The 14,896-nt window shown below is 40.5% G+C and overlaps 1 protein-coding gene and 1 long non-coding RNA gene across 9 annotated transcripts in view; one reads left to right on the forward strand and one right to left on the reverse strand.

The window, feature by feature from the left end:
• Window positions 1–14,896, forward strand: part of LOC106959571 (sorting nexin-19-like) — a 103,794-nt gene that overhangs the window by 46,796 nt on the left and 42,102 nt on the right. For 3 of the 8 annotated variants that reach the window (XM_015052230.1, XM_015052229.1, XM_015052236.1), the window contains one exon: window positions 2,426–2,530. The exons of 2 other annotated variants lie outside the window; for them this stretch is intronic. The gene's annotated coding sequence lies outside the window, so the exon portion shown is untranslated. Of the gene's footprint in view, window positions 1–1,370; window positions 2,312–2,425; window positions 2,531–6,927; window positions 7,019–7,171; window positions 8,489–14,896 lie in introns of those variants that run through there. 3 more of the 8 variants (XM_015052234.1, XM_015052233.1, XM_015052231.1) reach the window with 3 other exon arrangements.
• Window positions 6,491–11,614, reverse strand: LOC106959574 (uncharacterized). Its single transcript, XR_001427387.1, has 2 exons — window positions 9,232–11,614; window positions 6,491–7,178 (listed from the first exon to the last, which is right to left on the reverse strand). It is a non-coding gene; the product is annotated as an uncharacterized LOC106959574 (long non-coding RNA).

The raw sequence follows: 14,896 nt of genomic DNA on the forward strand, positions 1-14,896 counted from the left end.
TTCTGCAACCTTCTGTTTCTGGAGGGGCCCTTCTCTGTGGCTCTGGCAGGGTTCTTGGCAATATCCTGAAAGTCAAATCTGTTCATTTAGATTCAAGTGGTGGCCATGGAGCAGACAGCAGCTTATTGGCATGCTGTGGCAGAACTGGTATGCTGGGCGCATAACATCCTGAGCCCAGCATTTGTCCTTATTTAATAAACACCAATAAGCTAATGGGTGGACGGGTGTTTTTGTTTTAAGATGCGGCTTCTTGTGCAACTTGTAATTGTTCGTGTATCTGTTTGCAAGTTCACTTATTTGTCAGAGGCTAAAAACGTTGGTGCCAAATCGGGCTACTGTACGGCATGTTCTAGTTTTTTATGTCTTAAGGATACTTAAGAGGAGTGGCTGCCTCAGTGGAGGCACTTGAACTGCATAGAGAAGGAAGAAATGCTGCTCTGACTGAAACTTTAGCTTACCTAAAGTGTGCACCGATTTAACAAAGTGGAAATATGTTGGAATTTTTTTTTTTTTTATAATACCAGAAAGTTTATTGTGCCGTCAGATATTTTTACTGTATTTTAAATGAAAAACGAAAACATTCAGGACTTGCTTAAATGATTGTAAAGTGCGAGTCGAGAGATCACCTTTTCAATCTGAAGGTGGACTTTAAGACTGAATCTTGAAGCTATGATTCTGTTTCCCTACAGAAAAAAAGGATACTGTCTGGTTTTTTTTATTTATCTTTTTAATATTCATGACATTTTTAATCATTCAGCTGACTGCAGTCGTCGGACTGTGCTGAATCTGAAACACTTTTCAGGGATCAAGGCAAAGAAAGCAGACAATGATTAGAATCGGCCCATGTTCATAGCCTGGAGATGCTCTGAGGAGAGCATGGGTGACTGCAGCAGTGAAGCTGCTTCACCACGTACTGTAGTCTTGTGACGTCAGAGAGAAAGCACAGAAACCACATTCAGCTAAATCTGTGCTTCCAATAAATGTGATTCATTCTGAGATCAAAATATGACAAAAACATGTCATAGCACTTTACTGAACAGAGAATTAAACAGAAAGCGGGTTTCAGATTTTAAAATTTTCAAAATTGGAAAACGTGTTGTCGCAGTGCAAAAAAATAAAATAAAATAAATTAGATCCTACAGGCTCATCTCCATTTGACTTGTATGCTGATAGTAAAATTAAAATTAAACAAGATGAATGACAAAACCATGAGATTTTTTTAAAAATATCTTCACGAAAATGGGAGATTCCTGTGAAAAGTCTGACATACTAATGCAGTTGCAGCCTCTCCTGGCTGGTAGGCCAAGTACAGTTTCTAATGGATTCACAACAACACGGTTGTACGCCATTCGTTCCCTCTGAAAGGAGGCATAAATAAGGAGGGGGAAACGAGGGAGCGATGCTGGCTGAATCGCCCAGCCCTCCTCCGAGCAGGACGGGGTGCACCTCTCTTCCTCTCTGCTCGGAGCTGCTTTCTCTCAGCCCTCAGCCATTTTGGAAAGGGAAAAAGTGGCTGCTTTCTCTCTCCCTCTCTCATTACGTGGCATAGCATTGGAGACGTTTCAGCTGTTGCACTTTGGAAATAATCTGTTTGCAGGACAAAAAAAGAAATATATTGAGAGGCAACCAAAAACCTGTATCCATCGTGACTTTTTTTTTCTTTATTTACGGAGCTCCTCTCCTCTTTAGAGTTTTCTTTAACAACTTTCGCTCCACTTTTGTTGACAGATCATTTGGCTCTCGTCTCTGTTCAGTTATATCTTTTGCCCATCTCTCTGACTAATTTTGTGTAACAGAATTTAAGACAAAGGAATATGTCCAGACTTTGGCAGCACTAAGAAAAGACAGAGCTGAAGCCAAGGATCCTGCTGGGATCCAAAAAAGCCAAGCAGAATGAAGCATCAAAAAAAAAAAAAAGAAAGGAAGAAAAAAAGAAAACACCACCCTTTCCTTTGCTTGGTCACAAATTCCACTTTCTCTGTAGCCAGCCCTGCGCTGCGCCTCCTCCTCATCCACATCTCACCGCATTCAACCTTTTGCCATTTCTCTCTTGCCGTACCATTTTTTTTCAAAGGCGATTTGAGGTTTTGTACCCTGGAAAATAGGGACCGGACAGCGGGTTATGAGGGCGTAACTGGGAGTGAACGAGGGGACATTATCAGTTCACTTTCGGGTGTTATTTAGATTTTTTTTTTTTTTTTTTTTAGCCTCGTTACTTTCTCTGAATCGTTGCTTTGCTGCCTGTAGTTTTTTTTTTTTTTTTGGCCGTTTGTGTCTTACTGTAAGGGTGTGCATGGACCACCACGTGTTTGTAAGTGCGTGATTTTTGGAACGTGTGTGCATGAATGTTGCATTTTTGAATGCTACTCATGCTTTGCTGTTCACAGATCATTTATACTGATGATTTATGTGTCTGTTTTTTTAGGGTTTTTGTTATTTACGCCAAAGCACCGGCCTGCACTGCTCCTCAAGCCTGACTTCATCTGATTTTAGAGGACATTTGACCATCAGGTCCAGCCTGTGTCCCCTGGTATGTTGGCAATTCAGACTGCTTTTAGTTTTCTCTCTGTCAGAGTGGTCTCCAATACGCATCATATGATGTGTGTCTGATGATTTTTATCTGGGTGTGAGCATTTTAATATCGTTCGCTATTTTTGTTTCTTAACAATTATTTACTGTGTTGTATGGCCGGTGGTAACGTCCAGAGAAAGACGGAAAGATGAAGGCATAAATTTGATCAGATTACTACGAAGAGGGAATTTATACAGAACCGCTTTTGTTTTATTTTATTTTTTTGTGATTGTATTGTTTTTGTTTGTAATACACATACACTGAATATGCTGCTGGGTTACTTTAGCAATACTTCACAGCTCTAATATGATCTTGTAATATCCACCTTTTTATGGGAGGGTTATTCATAGTGCAGCTTCACATTTTATTTACTCAGCTTTACATCCAGCTGATTTCAGATTTATTGCATCAACTCATTTAATATTTAATGCCATGTTAAGATTCTAAGGCTTTCTTTTATTGTTGAGTGATATTTTAGACGTGAATGCTGACCTCAGTCGAATGGGTTAAGTAGGCTACACAAACACCTCATTACCCTCACAGTCATGTGCTCTGGCCTGTTCAAGAACATTATTGCAACTTCAAAGCTCGCCTCTGTTGGACATATGAGATCTATAGGTTTTCTGCTTACCTTTAAGAGGTTTTTAATTTTTTTTTTTTTTTTAAAAAGACAAATGATTGTTTCTACTATTAAAATTGTTCCGTTTTTACATTTTGTTTTGTTTTTTCCCCTGTCTTACTCTTTTTCTTTGAATAACTATAGTTACCTGGAGAGCATAGAGTGAGTTTCACATCTGAATGTTTTTGTGGGCTTTCCTGTCTTGAAATGGGTAATGCTAGTTGCCACAAACCCGTAGATCCGAACTTGTGCTGACTGGCTACGCAAGCTCGTATCTATAGGTATGTGTCTTCCTGGCAAATTCTGCACTCGCCTTTCGCCTGTCAGAAAAATCAACAACAGAAGTGACGGAATAGCTCCGCAGCAGATTTTTTTTTAATTTTTTTTTTTTACTCAATAGTTATAAAGGCTGGAACTGATTTTGTTTGTGTTCCAATGATTAAACAACACGAAACCTGAATCCTTGGATACGGGGTTTTCTCAGCCAAAATTATCCCACATGTGACGTGTTTGTGCAGTGACCCCACCCAGTTTGGAAGACTGGGTTATGGTGTAACATTGTGGATGACATTTTCACTATGTTACCCATTCATGACCCAGTCCACTAACACAGTGAACATGGTGAAATGTTCAGACTCGTCCTGCTCTCTGGGTTTGGAGATGAGGGCTTAACATTTTTCATGTTTGGCTTTGCTCAGTGCAGTGATGGTGAAAATGTTTTCTCTTTGGATATAAATCTAGGCTGCAGCTTTAGAAAAACAAATACTTTTCTTAAAGGAAGTGTGGATATGCACCGATCAAGTTTAGAAATTAACTGTTCGAATCCTGAAAAATCGCGCAACTTTTTATGCTCCATTAAATGCATTAAAATGAACAACTCCTATAACTATATACACCCAAAACATACACTTTAGATCCTGTTTTTAGTTTAATAATGATCAGACAATGATTGGGGAAGTCCGAAGCATAAATTGGGATAATCTTATCATTCCTTCATTCTCAGTCTGACTATTTTTATTGTTATTTTCAGAATTGGTAAGGGAATTTTTTTTAAATATATCAAAGATATTTCAGAAAATCCCCGTCCAATCTGAAAAACAACTTGGAAATTGTCTCAAGGTAAAAATTCCCCCCCACTGAGCAACTGCAGCCCTTCTGCCTTCGTTCACCTCTGTGTCTGAAAGTGTGTTATGATCGCAGGCAGTCGGTATTATGAATATATTCGGAAATGGTGAAAGAAATCGGTTGAAATTCATCAACAATTTTTTTTAAAAACAAATCTCGTCTTCCTCAACATACATGCCTGCGAAATAAAGTCAGTGTCATTGTTCATCTGCATTGTGAATTGGTTGAAATATATTTTAAATGAGTTAAAATAAAAAGATCTGAATTGGTTTAAGATTTAGTAGGATTTTATCTCTAGGCTCAGGACTTGGAGAGTCCTTCGCTCTCTGAGTCTTGGGTTGAAATCTTAGTAAAAACCCCAAAGTTAATATCGGCCAGGAAAAGCCTGATCGGTGCATCTCTACTTACACATTATTAAAAAAGGGTTGTTTACTGCAATACTATATTTTATAATTCAACTTTATTGTTAAACAATTATGTTTGGTCGTATCTGAAACACAAACACACCAACAATTGGCTGGATTTGCAGTCGAAACATGGTTGAGACTGTAAAAGTAACAAGCTGTGAGTTTCTGTCCATTTGAATAACATCATATTCATAATGGTTTTTTTTTTTTTGTTTTTTTTTCACGATAACAATGGACAATACGATCGCCCCTCCCAGCAGCTCACTCCGCCCTTTCTGAGCCGTCGTCCTTCTGTGTTCCTCAGGCTGAGGTAGTAGGTTGTATAGTTCAGAGTGACACCACAGGAGATAACTGTACAGCCTCCTAGCTTTCCCTGAGGAAACACAACACACTCTACTCTGACCAGGAATTTAAATATGAACAACTTTCATGTATTTGCAGGGGGGAGGGGGGGTTGCAGTTATTTCAAAAATTAAAAAAAAAGAATGCTACATTTTCAATGTTTTCACATTTTTAAAGAGCCCAGTAACCGAAAAAATAAAATAAAATAAAAAAATCTGGACCAGCTAAAAAAGACACGCATCTCATCCCGTGTGACGATATTTGTGACAGAAAGAGCTAATTAAAATCCTGACAGAGCACAAGGACAATGCTTCAGATGTTTGAGAGTCAAGGGAAAAGTACCGTTGCATTGAGGTTTGTGGGACGCTGTAATGAAAGAGATGCCACTGAATGAGGGAAACACCATACACCCGCAAGGGGAAGAACGGTTTTGGCAGCCAATTATGAACAAAGTTCAATTTCACTTAACCAAAACGATATATTTCCTCAGCGCAACTATGCGGTGAACATGCTGCTGCGATAAAAACAACTTTCACTGCTTCAGACCAAGAAACCCACAGACCCCAAAATCATCTACAGCGACTGGAGGTTTACTTATTTATTGTTTAATTTGGGGTGTACTCTGATTGATTTCCTGTGCATGCTCGGAGACAATTCAGCTGGTTCCGATTAGCATGTTTCTGTGAATAAACTTCTGATCAAATTCTGCTTAAAGAGGGATTTTATTTGTAAATTGCCTGACACTAAGGATGATTAAAAGCAGCCAGACAAATAATACGATAAGCATAATTATGAATGAACATATTTATTTATTTTTTCCCCTTTCAAAGAAGTTTTCAAACGTGGTCTCGGAGGCTTTGGCCGGTTGTTCCTGGTGCTGTGGTATGCTGCTGTGTGCAGATGTGAAGTACGTGGAGCATCGTGGTGATGAGAGGCTGTTTCCACTTAAACTCTTTGCTCTCTGTCTCAAGGCCATCGGGTTCGACAGCAGTGGGGTTAGGGAGCTCTTTGAGCCAGAATGAAGAAGAGACCCTGGGTACGGGGTAGCTTTTCTCAGAGCGCGAGCGTGTACAGTTACAGCAGACACAACATTAATCTGCCGGGTTTATTTAGTCAGTGCATAATTACTCTAGTTTGTATATCTTGCCCTCGTGCAAGCAAAGTGCTTTATTTTGTTTTGCTTTTTGTGAATTTCTTTCTCGTTTTTTTTGCATCCTTCTTTGTGTGCTACGGTTCGCTCTCCGAGGGGTAGTGTGACGCTCTGTACAGCAGGAGGCACCGTCGAGCTCTCTCCTTCGTCCCCCCATGCACACACACTCCACTCTCCTTGTATTTTATCTGAACATTAATAGTTGCTCACATGTTCTTAATGTAAATTTGGATCTAAACGAGGAGCTTTCCGAACAAAAAGTTTTTTTTAAACTGCTCGGAAAAATGTAGAAAATAAAAACACGGAACGGAACAATCGATTTTTATCGGACTGAGCTTTACGAGACGAAGATAAAAACCAGCAGAGGGACAGAATGGGACCACACAGGCTTCTTTCTGCCTTTACTGATCACTGTCCATTGTGTGCTGTCCCTCTAAAGAACCCTGTTCCGGTAATGCCCTCATCTCCCCAGTCCTCTCGCTTTCGTCTTTCATCTCTTCTTTTTTTTTTTTCCACAATCCTTTTCTGCTACTTTAAAGGAGTAACATTGATCAAACATAGGAGTACCAACCAGGAGGCGTACAGTTACATTTCCTTTACCTCTTCCTGAACCAGTGCATTTACTCCCTTGCTCCCTCCTTTCTCCTTGTTCCCACCCTCCTTTTCTCCATGAAATGCACGCTGTAATACCGACTCACTTTCACAGACACAGAGGGCGAGGGAGACAGGAACAGAATAGTGGACTTGCCGACTGGAGGGGAAATTTTTTTGTCTGAAATGAAAGCCAGCTTGGGAACGGACACTGTAAGATGAAAACATGCCTCCTTTTTCTTTTCTTTTTTTTCTCTGCCTTCGCTCCTTCTCTTATGTGCTCATGTTCAACACTTTCTCCATTCTTCCTCTGCTCCTCTGTTTTTCGGCTTCTCTTTGTACACCAGGCCTTTTGCAATCTAAGTGATTTCAGCTGTGGAAGGAAATGAATAGAAAATTATCTGAATTTCCTCACTCTTCTCCTGCTGTTTTGATGTTTTGCGTGTGTGTGCGCGTGTGTGTGTGTGTGTGTGTGTGTGTGTGTGTGTGTGTGAGTGTGTGTCACAGGCAGAGGGGCATGCAGGGGCTCCACAGTTTGTCTGCCCTGGGGACTTGAGCCTACAAAACCATGAAGCATACGAGGCAGAGGAGGGAAAGGCAATCAAAGCGGCACAAGCTCAAGCTGAGAGGTGTGATACAGCCAAAGACAAAGGCCCAAAGAAGGAACGTGAGGCAGATTGTGCCAGGAGACCAGATAGACCGACAGACATAGAGTCACATGGAGAAAGGAGGCAGGAGCTCTACAGCAACAGGCGTTTCATGTTTTTCCCCCAAAAAAATTCACTCCTGTAGTCGTTTTGGCTCTCGTTTGTGTCAGACCTGCTGAATTTAGACAAAAAAAAATTTTGCTTTTTTTTGTCATGTCGTCTCATTTTAAGATCTGATTTGCGATTTATGCAGACAACTTTAGGAAATGCTGAGATTTGACATTCTTGTGGCACGAGGTGTGGATTTTTGAATTGCTTTTGGGGGATTTCCTTTGGATCCGACCGTTACAGATACATTTCTCGTACTTTGCTGTATCACGGCTGTCACTGTGATGTATTTAGTTTTTTCTCTCTCTTGTAGCTTCTTCTGTACTGGTCAGCACGGTTTTTACAGTAGCAGCTCAGGCCAATTGATCTGCTCGTTTCTTCCTTGTGCGTACCATTCTTGTGCCACGCCACATTCATTCTTTCTCTAATCTCTTTATTTTTTTGAGAAAATCTTTAAAGGTAGATTTACACGTTAACTCTTTCTGACTTTGTCGTCGACCGCAGTCCTCACTACCCTCCTATCTAAACTTGTCTGTCCTTCTCCCCTTTAACACTGCACCTGCTTCCCCCTGCATCTCTCTCTGTGTTTCCCTGCCTCTCCTTCTGTTTCTCTCCGGCTGCACATGGTACAGTCTCGCATGTCTGAGCACCAGACGGCTAGACGGCAGCAATCTGCTCGAGAAGCCTCGTGCACTACTTCGAGCGATCCATTGAACAAAGCCAGCGAAGGCGGCACTAAAATCTTCCTCTACTTTTCTCTGCAGCATTCTCTCTCTCTCTCCCTCTCTCTCTCCCTTTTCTTTTCCCTTGCAGATTTCGCTCTTTTTACATTTCGTCTGGCCACATCTCCTCTCCCTCTGCTAAGATGACCTGCAGAGACACACACACGCTGAGGACTGCGGCAGCGTAAGCCGCCTTGGCCAACGGGGTGAGTTTCCCCTCTTGCTTTTTCTCCTTCCTTGCGTCTCATCTCACCACTCCTCCCAGCCTCCTATTCCTTCTCCTTTTCCATCTCGCGTGCAGGTCGGATTTTATTCTCTCTGCCACGCAAACGAGTTTCTTCCCATAAAGTAATCGACTAGTGCCGGTTTGCAGGTCTGACAGTCCCGCTGTGCTTGGAGATGTCGTTGTGGTAGAAAGTATAAGACCCTGCAGCCCACGTATGAAATCTGTTGTTCTCCTTTTTTATTTTTTTATTTTTTTTTCTTTTATCTGCCTGCTCTGCTAGATTACGGCTTTTCAAATGAAAAATCAATTTCGTTTGATGCAGGTCTAGCCGAGTCAGGCTGTGGCGGTAACAGGCGAGCCAAATATGCTGAGTCTGATTCATGAGCAACATGTGAGAGTAAAGAGGTCTCTGTCTGGGTGTGTATGGTCAGTCGCTGATGACTTGCCGAGCATAAACACTCCCAAATGTACATTAGAAGATCAGATTGTATCATTTTTTTGACCTTCAATAGGTGTCATATTTGATGCATATCCAGGATATAAATAGGCCAAAAAAATGTCACCGGAGTTTAAGGTTAATCCATTGCGAGAAACGAGCCTGACGATGGTGACTAAGTTGTGACATCAGTTACAGTACAGCACAAAGCCACAGAGAGCGGAAGCTGCTTTAGCCCGAGCTGAAGCGTCTGCACAGAAAAAGGCCGGACAAGGAGTGATCTGTACCTTTCTCATTCCCTGAGACCCTAACTTGTGACGTTTTGCTGTGATGTGCACGGGTTGGGTTCTTGGGAGCTGCGAGGGGCACTCACACATCTCTGTAAGACAAAACGCCAAAACCACGCTTAACATGGCGGAAGGACAGAAACCACAGCAAAGACCAAACGGCTGCATATTTTTATTATTATTATTATTATTATTATTATTTTATTATTTTATCCAGCGGCACATTCAATCCAGAATGAATGCAAATAGAGATAACGAAAAAGAGGAACATTGGGTTTCTTTCAGGAAATGGAAGAGTTTAGACCCAGAGGCAGGCACAGCTTGTGGACCGTAGGGGTGGGGATGAGAGGAAAGATGGCTAGAGGAATGTGGCTATGAGAGACATGTGACCGGAGGAGGAGGGATGACCAGACAAGGTGGGGTGACATGGCGATGCACTGTCAGATTTTCAGCAGCATTGTTTTATGGGGGAGGTACAGTGAATGAATGAGGAATCTGAGACTTGGGCTACACCCACAGTGTGCAATTTTGCACAGACATCTCTGCAGACAGAATACAGCAGAACCTCACTTCGGTTGCAGAAGACACCGGACTTTTGATATGCTGCAACAACTACTGTGTAAAACCCTTATAAAGGAAAAGCACCTCCTGTTCCCAGCTGTCCACAGACTCGAAATCAAAATGTCTTATCTTGAGAGCAGCACAAAGTACTGGTGAGAGCGTGACACTGAAAGCTCAGTACACTTGTGTTTGACCTCATGAATATCATCTTTTTCCGTATCCAACCAATGAGGCCGGCTTTGTTAATGCATGCGAATGTCAGACATTGAAAAGAGAAACTCATTCAGACCTAAATAGATACTTATACTTCAATGCAGCACGATGGCTTCTTCATTAACAACGATACGAATGTACTCAGGTGAAAGATTACATTCAGAGTGTTTTTAATGCGGCTGCTTGGAGAATAGAATTAGCAGAGCACCAGTCAAGGCTTCACATGCCGCACAACGCTGCAAGTGAGGTCAGCTGAGGTCTTCATCTGCTGAGTGCCAGACTTTTGCATCGTCATAGTCAAAGTTTCTCCATACCTTTACTGGTATGTGCATAGAGACTAATGAAGTATAGATGGCCTGCGATCACAGTAACCTTCACCAGCAAACCCCTCATCCCTCCACCCTGCAGCCTCTTCTACAGCATGCAGTGCTATATCACCTGTATTTTTTTTTAATCTCGTCTCAAGCAGCTCTTGGTGTCTAATGAAACTTCAGCAGCATTTGAACGCAGACGCTGTTTGATGTTTTGTCCTCATTCTTTCATTAGTTCAGATGGGCTGTGGTTCAAGGATGGATCAGTTTGAGCTCAGGCGCTATTTTCAACCTCCCTTTGAAGAGGTTTTTGCTCTCATAAGACGGAAGAAGTTATCGTTTTTGGTGCATTGTGTCATCCTTAAAGAATACTGATTAGCAAAGAAACTGAATGAGCTTTCAAATCTGCAGCTCTCTGTGCATAGATGAAAAAGGATTTGATTAATTTATGTTGTCAGGTATTTACTAGGTGTAATATTAGGAAACTATACCATAACCATATTATCATTAAATGTTGCTATGACAATATTATGTGTAATAAATTCCTGTAATACTATAAAGCTTTGTCATTTAGTGTCAGATGTCCACATCTACTCCATCTCACAGCCTAAATGTATTAACTTGCCAAATGTGAATTTACTTTGGGATGTTATTGCCAACAATTATTGTAATGATATTTTGTTGCCAGAATCCCCATATATTGTGCACAATTTAGGTTGGATGTGAAATCTGTGTTGGCTAATATAAAATGCTCTTGTGTAATTTACAAAGTCTAAAATTTAAACTTGAAATCCTGCATGTGCTTAATAAGATTTATTCTTTAACATGACATTTTGTGTGGTTTTGTGAACTTGATATTTATTTTATTAGTGGATGTAAAGTATTAAACTTCCCCTGCAGTGGGTCAAGGGGTCACTATTTTTTTTTTATCCACACAAACATGCAGCTTGAAATATGAAACATTTTTATTAGCTTTCATGTTTATCATTTAGTAGCTACACTGCAACTAAGCAGACATTATTGGAGTTACAAAATGGAGACAAAACGCTGAGCAGTTACTATACTTTTCTTTTTTAAGGCTTTTTCTAACTACAGACACATAAAACATGTTGATGTTTACAATTAACGTGTCATGTTTTTGCTTTGTTTAGTTCTACGAATAAAGTGGTATGTTAGAGAGTTGCTCGGTTTCGGGGGTAAATATACAGTTTGGGTTTGAAATTTACAGCCGCTTGCCACATTATTAACCCTAAAGCAACATGGTTAGTGCATAATTGTGAAACAGTAGGAAAGTTTGTGTGTTTTTGTTTTTATGAATAAAAATCTGAAAAGTGTGGCATGCACTAAATTCTGCTGCATGATTTTTTTGGAGTATGTCTCTTCTACATTTCCACAGGTAGAAACTATAATAGTTGCCCATTCTTGTTGGCAAAATGTTTATGGGTTGTTCTCCTGAAAGTTGAGCTGCAGCCTCAGGTCCAGATTTTTTTTGCAGCCCCATCAATCTTCGTTTTAACTCTGACCACCTTCTCTGTCCCTGCTGAAGAAAGTGTCACCACAGCATGATGCTGCCATCAGCATGTTTTATGGTGCAGTGTTAATTTTCTGCCACGTATATTTTGCGGTTTGGCCAATCAGTGCCATTTTGCTCTCATCTGGCTAAAGCTGCTTCTTTTACTTGTTTGCTGTTTTGTTTTTAAATACAGGACTTGTTGCAAACTGCAAATGGGATTTTGTTTGCCTTTTTTTTCAGTAAGTCTTTCATAAAGGCCATGAAATGCTCAAAATGCTCTTTCTATTTTCAGAAAATGGATTGGTCAGTGCTCTGTGAGGTTTTCAGAATGTATGATTTAATGACGATTCCCCGCTTTAAGTTTCGTCACAACTTTCTCCCTGACCTGTCTGCAAATCTGAGGCCTTCACAGAGCAGCGTATTCATACTGGGATTCAGTTACACCCATTACACTCTGTCCTGTAATCATCACCTTCTGAAATTAAATTTGACTGCACAGAATTTTATTTAGAGGCACCAAGTAAAAAAGAGCGGGGGAAAAAAGCATGCCACACTTTTCAGATTTTCTTTGCAAAATTTTCCAAAATAATAAATCAGGTCCCTTCCAATTTATGTTTACTGTTGCGGTGTGACAACATGTGAAAGATTCAAGTTTTTCAAAGTACAAAACTTTGAAGTGTATAGATTTCAGTTTCATGTCAAACTGAAGCTGCTCCCAAATTTACAAGCTTAGTATAACCTTTGACATTGAGTTTATGACATCATATTTTTAAGGAAAAATACACCGATAAGTAAGTCTGAACTGAAACATGTCTGCGTTTGTCATATAACAAATATCTTTCACCTCAGTTGAAACTTTGTGGATCTCTGAGCTGTAAATATTGTAACCATCGGGGGGAAAAATCATCAGATACTGTCAGGTGAAAGATAAAGGAGGTTGGGGAGTTCATTGGAAAGAAAACAAACCTTGAAGCCTCTGACTGACAGAACACAAGCTTATTATTCTATTTTGGCGATAAAAGAAAATTAGACTGCGTTATGTAATCTTATTATGAGCCTGCAGCGTATATGTTCCTCTTATTTAACTGGTTCCTACCTGCTTTCTCCAGGCTGTCATCAATTTTCTTTTTCTATAAAATAGACTTTCTGAGTTTTATTAAAATTTTATTATCAAATAAGCATGATGGAAAATAATACCTTTTGGAGGCGAATCATGTTTTATTCCTTTATTTGTGGTAAAACTATGAATTAAAAAAAAGCATCTATTGTTTTAAGTTGGATCATTTTAGCTCTGACCTCTAAGAGCATGTGTGAGCATGCACCTGTTTAGGTGGTTCATGTCAGCTTTTTGTCCTCCCTCTCTTGCTGCTTGCCGGGTTTTGACCTCAGCGCTGCTCTTGCCGTCCTGAGATGCCCTCTGCCCGCCGTACAAAAGCTGGGCTCATGTCTGGATTGAGCTGCTTCATTTCCAGACTTTTGCTTGTTGCTGCTGTTGCTCCAGCGGCAGAAGCAGGTGTGTCTACCTCCTGCACGCCCCCCTCCCTCGTTCCTGCTCCCTTATCGCTGCAGTACGGCAGCTCTGTCTGGGAGGCAGCCATTCCATTGTTCTCGCACCCGGTTCACCTATCGCTGCTTCAAGGGGTTCAGGACTCGATCTGGCTGCTCTGGTCCAAATCACTGTAACAGTTGGCACTTTGCTGCCCCGTCTAGATCGTTTTGGTTTTTTTTTTTTATTTTCTGTCTCAGCTCTCCCAGGACAGAGAGTACTATATTCTCTGCAGCAGACTGCCGCCATCTTGTTACAGCGTGTGCTGCCAGTCTGCCCGTCGCTTCTGAGCTTGAACCAAATTGTCCAAACCAGACTTTACCATTCTGACAGGAGTGTCTGTCTCTTACTAGAGCTGTTCACTTCCTATTCTTCCTTCAGTGACTTCAGTTTGGTGCTTATGATTTAAAAAAAAAAAAAAAATGCAACTTTCAGTCTTTATCCCAGATTGTATGTTACAAACAACAAACTCAAAATCTGGATCTATTTATTTGGGTTGCTAACTGTTGCAAACAAGCTGAGTTGGTTCAACTTTTCCTCAAATGTCACCAGTGGGATTTACCACCTTGAACAGAAATTAATTCATTCTAATTGAAAAGTTATATTTTGAATCATATTTATCGTCATAATATCTGTATGTGCACAATTGCTGTTGCTTTGATGCAATATGTTGTTGGGTCTTTGATGCCATTTATTGACACATTACAAACTAGTAATGCATACGGCCCAGAGGTTCAACTACCTCATTTATTATGGATTTTATTAAATGAGATGCTAAAGCATATGGAAACACAGCAATGATGGAAAAATAAAGAATTGGGGAAACCTCAATATTATCATCACAACATTTAGTAATCTCCCAATTACATTTTTTTCAAAATATAAAACTCAGAATCTCTCGCTAATTTTTATATTCATCCTTGGAGCACTGATTGTGCTTTTCACAACCGCAGACTTCAATGTCAAGTAGAGATAAAACGATGCACGATGCTTAGGATTTCTTTTTAAATGTTTTCTTACTTTCACCCTCTTTCCTCTGATACTCCTAAATAAAATCCAGTTGCCTTCAGAAGTCAACCTGTGTGTGATATCGCCTTAATATAAACCCAGGTTTGTTAGAGAACATTAGTGAACAAACAGCATCATGAAGACAAAGGGACAAACGACACAGCGTAAGGAGAAAGCTGTGAACAACCTGGTTATAATTCAATGTTGAAACTTTAAACATCTCGCAGTAAAACGCTCAAACCGACATCCAAATACAAACATCATCCGGGTCCATCGTCCAGTTCATCACATGAGGATTAGGACACATCTGCAAAGAGAGACGCGACCATCTACCTAAAAGCATCCATGAGCGCTTTGGTGACTTTGGAGGAGCTGCAGAGATCCTGAACTTATGTGGAAAAAGCATAAAAAATGGTTCAGCTACTTCTGATCCAATCTGACTGACTGAGCTTACGCTATTTCACAAAGAATATAAAAACGTCTCAGCTCAGATATAGAGTTGGTAAAGAATAC

Source organism: Poecilia latipinna, unplaced genomic scaffold, assembly GCF_001443285.1.
Source record: "Poecilia latipinna isolate Pla-1442-1.1 unplaced genomic scaffold, P_latipinna-1.0 Scaffold1097, whole genome shotgun sequence".
Classification (NCBI taxonomy): Eukaryota; Metazoa; Chordata; class Actinopteri; order Cyprinodontiformes; family Poeciliidae; genus Poecilia; species Poecilia latipinna.